Below are 12,901 nucleotides of genomic sequence, written 5' to 3'. Positions count from 1 at the left end.
AGGCCAAGCATGCAAAGCATGCACACCTGCTCTCCATTCAAGATGGAGCTCTGCCATACAGTCATGGACAAAAATGTTAACATCCTTGAATTTGTCCTAAAAAATGAAGTATTTCTCCCAGAAAATTATTACAATTACACATGTGTACACTTTGTGTGTATTGGAACAACACAAAAAAGCTGAAAAAAATGCAAATTGGACATAATTTCACTCAAAACCTCAAATATGGGCCGGACAAAATTGTTGGTACGCTCAACTTAATATTTGGTTGCACACCCTCTGGAATAAATAACTATAATCAATCGCTTCCTTTAAACATCAACACGCTTCTTATACCTCTCAACTGGAATTTTGGACCACTCTTCAGGTCTCTCATATTGAAGGGTGCCTTCTCCAAACAGTAATTTTAAAATCTCTAAACAGGTGTTCAATGGAATTTAGATTGACCGATCGACCAAACCGCTGCATGACCAGCTCTATCCTCACCTACTGTATTCTCACCCATCCCTTGTAGATTGTGAGCCCTCGCGGGCAGGCTCCTCACTCCTCCTGTACCAGTTATGACTTGTGTTATTTAAGATTATTGTACTTGTTTTTATTATGTATACCCCTCCTCACATGTAAAGCGCCATGGAATAAATGGCGCTATAACAATAAATAATAATAATAATAATAATCTGTACTCATTGCTGGTCATTTCAGAACTCTCCAGCACTTTATTTCCATCCATTTTGGAGTGCTTCCTGAAGTATATTTGGGGTCATTGCCTGCTTAAAGACCCATGACCCAAATCCTTTGGTAATCTTCAGATTTCATGATGCCTTGCACACAGTCAATAGTAACAGCGCGTGCACTATTAGTGGTGGTGCAAAAAGGTAGGTTCCCACACCTTATAGTACATCAAATGATGAACCTTTGCACTCAACTTATAATGCTCAGGTGAAGTTTATTGTAGTACTAAAACGTTTCGGTCCAAAACATACAGGACCTTCATCAGTTACGTACTAATGGGACGAGCGGGGGACACCGCGTCTGACCTGGGTGCACATAGCTTCTATCTCGCAGCCTATTTGGCGCGTCTCTCATGATTACTTCAGGCGCTGCCTGCCTCGTGCCCTGGTACTTGCTTGTCATATTTCTTGCCCCTATACTATCCCATTAGTACGTAACTGATGAAGGTCCTGTATGTTTTGGACCGAAACGTTTTAGTACTACAATAAACTTCACCTGAGCATTATAAGTTGAGTGCAAAGGTTTATCATTTGTTGCACACAGTCAAGGCACCCAGTGCCAGAGACAGCTAAGCAACCCAAAACATCTTTGATCATTTACCATATTTGACCATAGGTACTGAGTTCTTTTCTTTGTAAACCTCATTCAGCTTTTGGGTGAACAGTAGAATGATGTGCTTTACCAAAAAGCTCTATCTAGGGCTAATCTGTCCACAATACTCTTTCCCAGAAGGATTTTGGCTTACTTACATACATTTTGGCAAACTGCAGTCTAGCTTTTTTATGTCTCTTTGTCAGCAGTGGTGTTCTTCCTGAATTTCCTGCCATAGCATTTCATTTAATTCAAATGTCGATGGATAGTTTATGCTGACACTAATGCACCCTGAATGTGCAGGAAAGCTTGAATTTCTTTGGAACATGATTGGGTCTGCTTATCCACCATCTTAACTCTCCTGTGTTGCAACCTTTCATCTATTTTTCTCTGCTGTCCATGTCCAGTGAGAGTAGCTACAGTGCCATGGGTTGTGAACTTCTTGATTATGTTGCACACCGTGGACAAAGTAACATCAAGATCTATGGAGATGGACTTGTATCCTTTAGATTGTTGATATTTTTCAATAACTCTGCTTCTCAAAATGTCAGACAGCTCTCTTCTCTTTCTGTTCTCCATGCTTGGCTACTTGGTAAAACCCTAACAATGGAACAGGCAAGGGAACATTGTGTCTGCATGGATGGCAGAGGTGTATACTAGTCTGTCATGTGTGCAGCAGGCATTTGTTCGGCAAAAGTTTCATAGAGCAGGTAAAAGAGCTATCTTGATGATAAGCCCATTTGGATTCCCTTATGGAAGCTGGATAGACATTATCCTATTTTGCTTTAAGACCAAGGGTCTAAAAGTGTGGCAATCCAATAGCATTACTTTGCTTCATTTTAGCAAAACTCCTGCCCTCTAGAAGCATTGCAGCATACATAATATCATGCTCAAAATAACAACCAAGAACCCAATTCTTTCATTGACATCACCCTGGTGTGATGGTTGGTTGGCATGGCCAGCATTGTCATAAACTTCATTTTGACTCTGACTGTCTGTCTCGTCACCTGGCTTGTCCAAGTTTATGAACCCTGGAAGATGATTGTCCTCCTTATCCTCTTCTTCCTCTTCCTCCAAATCCTACAGTAAATGAAATGGATGTTGAGGGTCCCCGATGGACACAGGACAGCTCTGAACAGGTGCAAATTGGTGTTCTTCCTCTAACCCCTGTGTTCCCTCTTGCATGCTGGGGAGTGTTTTTCCAAAAATAAATATTAGCTGGATTACATTGTTGATTCCACACATGTCCCTACTGACAAATTTTGATGCCTCTTCAAAGAGCTTCAATAGATGACAGGCATCCCTCATTAGCTGCCAATCTCAAGATCGACTACTAAAAAATGTAGTTTGTCAACACTTTATGCTGTTCGTATTTTTATTTTTTGGCAAAGCCAGGAAGACACGCTTTTCCATATAAGATTGACATGAGCTTACTCTTTACTGACCATAGTCATCACTTTCTTTTCTATTTGTGAAATAAGTATTGTAGTATTGATGATGGTGGTGATGTTGACACCTACAAGCAGGGCCAACATCAGGGCATTACTGCCCTTACTGGTGAATGGGGCCTGGTCTGCAGACGGGTGACTGGGCCCCCATGTTCTGCTCACCAGGCCTCAGCAGCAGGATTCTGCCAGTGCAGTAACTGAACCTGTGTCCCAGATGGAGGTTCAGTTAAAATCTATTGTGCAGGATGGATACAGGTGGGGCAGAATGGAGACAGAGAGGGCAGGAACATGGGGCATGATGGAGACACATGGTGCAGGATCATGGGACAGGATGGAAACACATGGTGCAAGATCATGGGGCAGGATGGAGACAGATGGGGAAGGATGGAGACAGATGGGCAGGAACATGGGGAGGGATGGAGACAGCAGATGAGGCAGGATGGAGACAGATAGGGCTGGATGGAGACACGTGGCGCAGGATTATGGGGCAGGATGGAGACACATGGTGCAATATCATGGGGCAGAATGGAGACAGATGGGGCAGGATGGGGACAGATGATGCAAGATCATGGAGCAGGATGGAGACAAATGGGGCAATATGGAGACACATGTATAGGATCATGGAGAAGGATGGAGACAGATGGGATAGGAACATAAGGTAGGATGGAGACATATGGGGCAGGACCATAAGGCAGGATGGAGACAGATGGGGCTGGATGGAGACAGATGGAGCAGAAACATGGGGCAAGATGGAGGCAGATTTGGCAGGATGGAGACAGATGGGGCAGAATCATGGGATAGGATAGAGGCAGATGGGGCAGGAACTTGCAGCAGGATGGAGACAGATGGGGCAGGATGGAGAAAGATGGGGCAGGGACTTGGGAAAGGATGGAGACATATGGGGCAGGAACATGGGACAGGATGGAGACAGATGTGGCAGGATGGACACAGATGGTGCAACATCATGGGGCAAGATTGAGACACATAATGCAGGATCATGGGGCAGGATGGAGGCAGATGGGACAGGGATATGGGGCAGTATGGAGACAGATGGGGAAGAATGGAGACAAATGGGGCATGAACATGGTGCAAGATGGAGACACATGGTGCAAGATTATGGGGCAGGATGGAGAAACATGCTGCAGCATCATGGGGTAGGATGGAGACAGATGGGACAGGGATATTGGGCAGGATGGAGACACATGGTGCAGGATCATGGGGCAGGATGGAGACAGATGGGATAGGAACATAGGGTAGGATAAAGGCATATGGGGCAGGAACACGAGGCAGGATGGAGACAGATGGGGCAGGATGGAGACAGATGGGGCAGGAACAAGGGGCAGGATGGAGACAGATGGGACAGAATCATGGAATAGGATAGAGGCAGAAGGGGCAGGAACATGGAGCCGGATGGGAACAGATGGGGCAGGATGGAGACAGATTGGGCAGGGACATGGGACAGGATGGAGACTGTTATGATCTGGTGGCCTAGGAGCAGCATGTGACATACTCTGGAGAAGGTGGTACCTGTACTGACCGCAGACCCTGAACTTAGCGCCGAAACTAGAAGTAGCCATGGGATGTACCTAACACTCCCTAGACACCTCGACACAGCCTAGGACTAACTTCCCCTAAAGATAGAAACGGGAAACTATCTTGCCTCAGAGAAAATCCCCAAAGGATAGACAGCCCCCCACAAATATTGACTGTAAGAGGAGAGGGAAATGACATACGCAGACTGAAATCAGGATTTAGCAAAGGAGGCCTTTCTAGCTAAAAAGAAAGAATAGGACAGAGTACTATGCGGTCAGTATTAAAACACTAGAAAATATCCACCACAGAAAATACAAATCTCCACATCTGACTAAAGACATGGAGGGTATATCTGCATCTCCAGAGATACAGCTTGGCTGCAAAAAATCCTTACACAAAGCTGGACAAGACAAAACATGAAAATGCACAGAACTATAAGGCCCACAGCATGTGGAAAGCAAAAACAAAGCCAGAACTTATCTTTGTTGAAAAGAACAGCAAAACAGGAGAGACCAGTCAGGGATGTGAATCCTCCAAAAACAATGGACAACTGGCACTGACTAAAGGATAAAGGAAGACTAAAGAGCCCAGTACAAATTGCAAAAAGTGGACACACCTGATAAATGCTGCGATCCAAAGACAGCAGCACTACCACTCATAACCACCGGAGGGAGCCCAAGAGCAGAATTTTCAACAGTACCCCCCCCTTGAGGAGGGGTCACCGAACCCTCACCAGAGCCCCCAGGCCAATCAGGACGAGCGAAATGAAAGGCACAAACCAAATCGTCAGCATGAACATCGGAGGCAACAACCCAAGAATTATCCTCCTGGCCATAACCCTTCCATTTGACAAGATACTGAAGCTTCCGCCTCGAAAAACGAGAATCCAAAATCTTCTCAACCACATACTTCCGCAACAAAGATCTATGGAAAACATTATGGATGGAAAAAGAGGCTGGAAGGGCCAAACGAAAAGACACTTGATTGATAATCTCAGAAATCCTATAAGGACCAATAAACCGAGGCTTGAACTTAGGGGAAGAAACCTTCATAGGAACATGACGGGAAGACAACCAGACCAAATCCCCAACCCGAAGCCGGGAACCAACACACCGACGACGGTTAGCAAAACGCTGAGCCTCCTCCTGAGACAACACCAAATTGTCCACCACATGAGCCCAAATTTGCTGCAGCCTGTCAACCACAGAATCCACACCAGGACAATCAGAAGGCTCAACCTGCCCTGAAGAAAAATGAGGATGAAAACCAAAATTACAAAAAAAGGCGAAACCAAGGTAGCAGAACTAGCCCGATTATTAAGGGCAAACTCGGCCAATGGCAGGAAAGCCAACCAATCATCCTGATCAGCAGACACAAAGGATCTCAAATAAGTTTCCAAAGTCTGATTAGTTCGCTCGGTTTGGCCATTTGTCTGAGGATGAAACGCAGAAGAAAAAGACAAATCAATGCCCAGCCTAGCACAAAAGGCCCGCCAAAACCTAGAAACAAACTGGGAACCTCTATTGGACACAATATTCTCCGGAATGCCATGCAAACGGACCACATGCTGAAAAAACAACGGAACCAAATCAGAAGAGGAAGGCAATTTAGGCAAAGGTACCAAATGAACCATCTTAGAAAACCGATCACAAACCACCCAGATAACCGACATCCTCTGGGAAACCGGAAGATCTGAAATAAAATCCATAGAAATATGCGTCCAAGGTCTCTCAGGGACTGGTAAAGGCAGAAGCAACCCACTAGCACGGGAACAACAAGGCTTGGCCCGCGCACAAGTCCCACAGGACTGCACAAAAGAACGCACATCCCGCGGCAAAGAAGGCCACCAAAAGGACCTACCAACCAAATCTCTGGTACCAAAAATCCCAGGATGGCCAGCCAACACAGAACAATGAACCTCAGAAATCACTTTACTAGTCCATCTATCAGGAACAAACAGTTTCACCACTGGACAGCGGTCAGGTTTATCAGCCTGAAATTCCTGAAGAACCCGTCGTAAATCAGCGGAGATGGCAGAAAGAATCACCCCTTCCTTCAGAATGCCGACCGGCTCAAGGGCCCCAGGAGAATCAGGCAAAAAACTCCTAGAGAGGGCATCAGCCTTAACATTCTTAGAACCCGGAAGATACGAGACCACAAAATCAAAACGGGAGAAAAACAGGGACCATCGAGCCTGTCTAGAGTTCAGTCGTTTGGCAGACTCGAGGTAAATCAGATTTTTATGATCGGTCAGGACCACAATACGGTGCTTGGCCCCCTCAAGCCAATGTCGCCACTCCTCAAATGCCCACTTCATAGCCAACAACTCCCGATTGCCGACATCATAATTGCGTCCCGCAGGTGAAAACTTCCGAGAAAAGAAGGCACACGGTTTCATCAAGGAACCATCAGAATTCCTCTGAGACAAAACGGCCCCTGCCCCAATCTCAGACGCGTCAACCTCAACCTGAAATGGAAGAGAAACATCCGGCTGACGCAACACAGGGGCAGAAGTAAATCGGCATTTAAGCTCCTGAAAGGCAGAAACAGCCGCGGAGGACCAATTCGTCACATCAGCGCCTTTCTTCGTTAAATCGGTCAGAGGTTTAACCACACTGGAGAAGTTGGCAATGAAACGACGATAAAAATTAGCAAAGCCCAAGAATTTCTGAAGGCTCTTCACAGATGTGGGCTGAATCCAATCATGAATGGCCTGAACCTTAACCAGATCCATTTCTATAGATGAGGGAGAAAAAATGAAGCCCAAAAAAGAAACCTTCTGCACTCCAAAGAGGCACTTAGACCCCTTCACAAATAAAGCATTATCACGGAGGATCTGAAATACCATCCTGACTAGGGTTGAGCGACTTTTACTTTTATAGGATTGGGTCGGGTTTCCCGAAACCCGACTTTTTCAAAAGTCGGGTCGAGTGAAATCGGCTGATCCTATAATAAAGTAGGGGTCAGGGTCGGCCGAAACACGAAACCCAATGCAGTGCATTGGGTTTCCAATGGTTCCCAGGGTCTGAAGGAGAGGAAACTCTCCTTCAGGCCCTGGGATCCATATTTAAGTGTAAAATAAAGAATTAAAATAAAAAATATTGCTATACTCACCCTCTGACGCGCCCTGGTACTAACCGGCAGCCTTCCTTCCTTAGAATCAGCGCGTGAAGGGCCTTAGATGACGTCGCGGCTTATGATTGGTCGCATGACAGCTCACGCGACCAATCACAAGCCGCGACATCACCGAAGGTCCTTCAATCACTGATTCTTAGGAAGGAAGGCTGCCGGAAAGAAGCAGGGCGCATCAGAGGGTGAGTATATACCTAATAGGAATCTGGTATCGGAATTCCGATACCGAGTTCTGATATGTTTGCAATATCAGAAATCGGTATCGGAATCCATATTTAAGTGTAAAATAAAGAATTAAAATAAAAAATATTGCTATACTCACCCTCTGACGCGCCCTGGTACTAACCGGCAGCCTTCCTTCCTTAGAATCAGCGCGTGAAGGGCCTTAGTTGACATCGCGGCTTGTGATTGGTCGCACGACCGCCCATGTGATAGGATATAATAGGAATATACTCACCCTCGGACGCGCCCTGCTTCTTTCCGGCAGCCTTCCTTCCTAAGAATCAGCGCTTGAAGGACCTTCGGTGACGTCGCGGCTTGTGATTGGTCGCACGAGCGGTCACGTGGGCGGTCACGCGACCAATCACAAGCCGCGACGTCATCTAAGGCCCTTCACGCGCTGATTCTAAGGAAGGAAGGCTGCCAGTTAGTACCAGGGCGCGTCAGAGGATGAGTATAGCAATATTTTTTATTTTAATTCTTTATTTTACACTTAAATATGGATTCCGATACCGATTTCCAATATTGCAAACATATCGGAACTCGGTATCGGAATTCCGATACCAGATTCAGAAGATCGCCGACCTCATGGCCGACCCCACACAGGGGTCGGGTCGGGTTTCATGAAACCCGACTTTGCCAAAAGTCGGCGACTTTTGAAAATGGCCGACCCGTTTCGCTCAACCCTAATCCTGACCTGTTTCACATGAGACTCCCAATCATCGGAAAAAATCAAAATATCATCCAAATATGCAATCATGAATTTATCAAGATAACTCCGAAAGATATCATGCATGAAGGACTGGAACACAGATGGGGCATTAGAGAGTCCGAATGGCATCACAAGGTATTCAAAATGGCCTTCGGGCGTATTAAATGCAGTTTTCCATTCGTCACCCTGCTTAATACGAACAAGGTTATATGCCCCTTGAAGGTCAATCTTAGTAAACCAACTAGCCCCCTTAATCCTAGCAAACAAATCAGTAAGCAAATGCAAAGGGTATTGAAATGTGACCGTGATCTTATTCAAGAGGCGATAATCAATACAGGGTCTCAAGGAGCCATCCTTCTTGGCAACAAAAAAAAAACCTGCTCTCAATGGTGAAGAAGATGGCCGAATATGCCCCTTCTCCAAAGACTCCTTAATATAGCTCCGCATGGCGGCATGTTCTGGCACAGACAGGTTGAAAAGTCGGCCCTTAGGGAATTTACAACCTGGAATCAAGTCAATAGCACAATCACAGTCCCTATGCGGTGGAAGGGAACTGGATTTGGGCTCATCGAATACATCCTGGAAATCTGACAAAAACTCAGGAATTTCAGAAGAGGGGGAAGAGGAAATTGACATCAAAGGAACGTGACCATGAACCCCCTGACAACCCCAACTAGTCACAGACATAGATTTCCAATCTAACACTGGATTATGTGCCTGTAACCATGGAAAACCTAGCACAATAGCATCATGCAAATTATGCAACACCAGAAAACGACAATCTTCCTGATGGGCTGGCGCCATGCACATGGTCAGCTGTGTCCAAAACTGAGGTTTATTTTTAGCCAACGGTGTAGCATCAATGCCCCTTAAAGGAATAGGGTTCTGCAAAGGCTGCAAGGGGAAACCACAACGTCTGGCAAATTCTAAGTCCATTAAGTTCAGAGCGGCGCCTGAATCCACAAATGCCATGACAGAAAATGACAATAATGAGCAGATCAAGGTCACAGATAACAGAAATTTAGGTTGTACAGTACTGATGGTAACAGAACTAGCGATTCTCTTTGTACGCTTAGGGCATTCAGAAATAACATGAGCAGAATAGCCGCAGTAAAAACACAACCTATTCTGATGCCTGAATCTTTGTCGTTCAGCTCTAGACAAAATCATATCACACTGCATAGGCTCAGGGCTCCGCTCGGAGGACAACGCCACAGTGTGCACAACTCTGCGCTCACGCAAGCGCCGATCAATCTGAATGGCCAGAGACATAGAATCACTCAGACCAGCAGGCGTGGGGAACCCCACCATAACATCTTTAACGGATTCAGAAAGACCCTTTCTGAAATTTGCCGCCAAGGCATCCTCATTCCATTTAGTCAATACAGACCATTTTCTAAATTTCTGGCAATACGATTCTGCCGCTTCTTGACCCTGACACAGGGCCAACAAGGTCTTCTCTGCATGATCCACTGAATTAGGTTTCTTTGGATTTATACACCCGGTGGAGCGCTGTTCCTTTGTGCAGATTAGAACGCTATCCCAAGACTCAGGGAAAGAGTTCCTCTAGACCTCTTGCGCTCGACACAGCTACTGGGGTGTCAGAGTTAAACAGAAATAATAATTTAATGCACAAGTGTGCGTGCAGTGCCGTGCTGGCAGACGCCACTAACCACCCAGACTTGGGTCAGGAAAGCGCTCTATTAGATCACGGCGCCACACTGGTGGTCACTGCAATAAGATGCTGGATCGTGTGCTAGGTGTGCAGGTAGCACTGTCGGGTGCTAGATAGAAAGCATCCACCATTCGTGAGCAGTTAACAACACTAGGAAGGGGGATGATTAAAGAGCGACAGTCACACATCTACACACACACGTTTTCAAGTATATACTAGCGCATGGTCGTGCGGCCATGCTAACCTTTTATAGCTGTAGCACTCATGGACCTTCCTAGTGGTCCAGTAGGAGCTGATACAGGACCTGAGCGTGTGAACCCCGACCTCCAATGGGAGGTCGTCTTTTGGGCATGCTCAGTATGGGAAAAAGCAGTACTTAGTCGCTGATACGCCTGCTCGCCACTGATCAGTACTGGCTACAAAGGCAGAGCCTGGAAAGGCAGCAGTAACCAAACACGCATTATTAGCTTGAGCCAGACGCTGGGACCGACGTCTCTGCTGAGCAGGCTCCACTGCAGCTGGAGGAGAATGGGAGACCGCAGTAGACATGGTTAGAGATTCCCACTGTTCAGCGGTGGGAACTCGTCTCCTAACAGACCCCTTTAAATTTTTCACTCTTTGTTTCTTTCCAGTCATTTGGTAAATTCAAAAAAGTTCTCTGCACACCATCTTGACTGAAAAAAAGAGAAATGTGTACATTTTTGCAAATTTATTAAAAAGAAAAACTGAAATATAACATGCTCATAACTATTCAGACCCTTTGCTCAGACACTCATATTTAAGTCACGTGCTGTCCATTTCCTTGTGATCCTCCTTGAGATAGTTCTACTTCTTCGCTGGAGTCCAGCTGTGATAAATTAAACTGATAGGACTTGATTTGTAAAGTTACACACCTGTCTATATAAAACCTCACAGCTCACATTGCATGTCAGACCAAATGAGAATCATGAGGTCAAAGGAACTGGCCAAGGAACTCAGAGACAGAATTGTGGGAAGGCACAGATATGGCCAAGGTTACAAACAAATTTCTGCAGTACTCAAGGTTCCTAAGAGCACAGCGGCCTCCATAATCCTTAAATGGAAGAAGTCTGGGACCACCAAAATTTCTACATTTCTGTTTTTTTCAGTCAAGATGGGGTGCAGAGTGTACATTAATGAAAAAAAAATTAACTTTTTTAAATTTACCAAATGGCTGCAATGAAACAGTGAAAAAATTAAAGGGGTCTGAATAAGTTCCGTATCCACTGTATGTGGTCTAGTCATGGTGTGGCTGTATTTCTCCCTTGTATGTGGTAGTATTCAGTCACTATGTGGTGGCAATATGTGGTCTGGTCACAGTGTGACTGTATTTGTCCCTTGTATGTGGTATTATTGGTGATTTTAAAAAAAATGTATGTGACTCATTCCCTTAACCCCTATCTGACCTCGGACGGGATAGTATGTCCGAGGTCAGATCCCCTGCTTTGATGCAGGGCTCCGCAGTGAGCCCGCATCAAAGCTGGGACACGTCAGCTGTTTTGAACAGCTGACATGTGCCCGTAATAGGCGCGGGCAGAATCGCGATCTGCCCGCACCTATTAACTAGTTAAATGCCGCAGTCAAACGCAGGGCGGGCGGCCGGAAATGACGTCATCGCCGACCCCCGTCACATGATCGGGGGTCGGCGATGCATCAGGATGGTAACCATAGAGACCTCTATGGTTACTGATGACCGGTGGCTGTGAGCGCCACCCTGTGGTCGGCGCTCACAGCACACCTCCATTTCAGCTACATAGCAGCGATCAGCAGATCGCTGCTATATAGCAGAGCCGATCGCGTTGTGCCTGCTTCTAGCCTCCCATGGAGGCTATTGAAGCATGGCAAAAGTTAAAAAAAAAAGTTAAAAAAAATGTGAAAAAAATAAAAAAAATATAAAAGTTTAAATCACCCCCCTTTCTCCCCAATCAAAATAAATCAATAAAAAAAATCAAATCTACACATGTTTGGTATCGCCGCGCTCAGAATCGCCCGATCTATCAATTAAAAAAAAGCATTAACCTGATCGCTAAACGGCGTAGCGAGAAAAAAATTTGAAACGCCAGAATTACGTTTTTTAGGTCGCCGCAACATTGCATTAAAATGCAATAACGGGCGATCAAAAGAACGTATCTGCACCAAAATGCTATCATTAAAAACACCAGCTCGGCATGCAAAAAATAAGCCCTCAACCGACCCCAGAGCACGAAAAATGGAGACGCTATGAGTATCGGAAAATGGCGCAATTTTTTTTTTTTTTTAGCAAGGTTTGGAATTTTTTTTCACCACTTAGATAAAAAATAACCTAGTCATGTTAGGTGTCTATGAACTCGTACTGACCTGGAGAATCATAATAGCAGGTCAGTTTTAGCATTTAGTGAAACTAGCAAAAAAGCCAAACAAAAAACAAGTGTGGGACTGCACTTTTTTTGCAATTTCACCGCACTTGGAATTTTTTCCCCGTGTTCTAGTACATGACATGCTAAAACCAATAATGTCGTTCAAAAGTACAACTCGTCCCGCAAAAAATAAGCCCCACATGGCCAAATTGACGGAAAAATAAAAAAGTTATGGCTCTGGGAAGGAGGGGAGTGAAAAACGAACACGGAAAAACGAAAAATCCCAAGGTCATGAAGGGGTTAAAGAAAAATACATTAAAATATACCTAAAAGATAGTTTAAGAAATGTTTATTAGGTTAGAGTGGAGTAGGGCGCTGCTAAAAGAATCCACCTTGTTGTGGTGGTGGCTTAAAAAATTGTTTGGCCAAAGCAAAAGCTGCTGGCTATGTATGTGATGTTGTGCAGAAGTTGAGCTCCAAGAGTGGACGGTGGGGCTGTGGAAGG

Source organism: Ranitomeya imitator, chromosome 4 (assembly GCF_032444005.1).
Source record: "Ranitomeya imitator isolate aRanImi1 chromosome 4, aRanImi1.pri, whole genome shotgun sequence".
NCBI lineage: Eukaryota > Metazoa > Chordata > Amphibia > Anura > Dendrobatidae > Ranitomeya > Ranitomeya imitator.
This window is presented reverse-complemented; position numbering follows the sequence as displayed.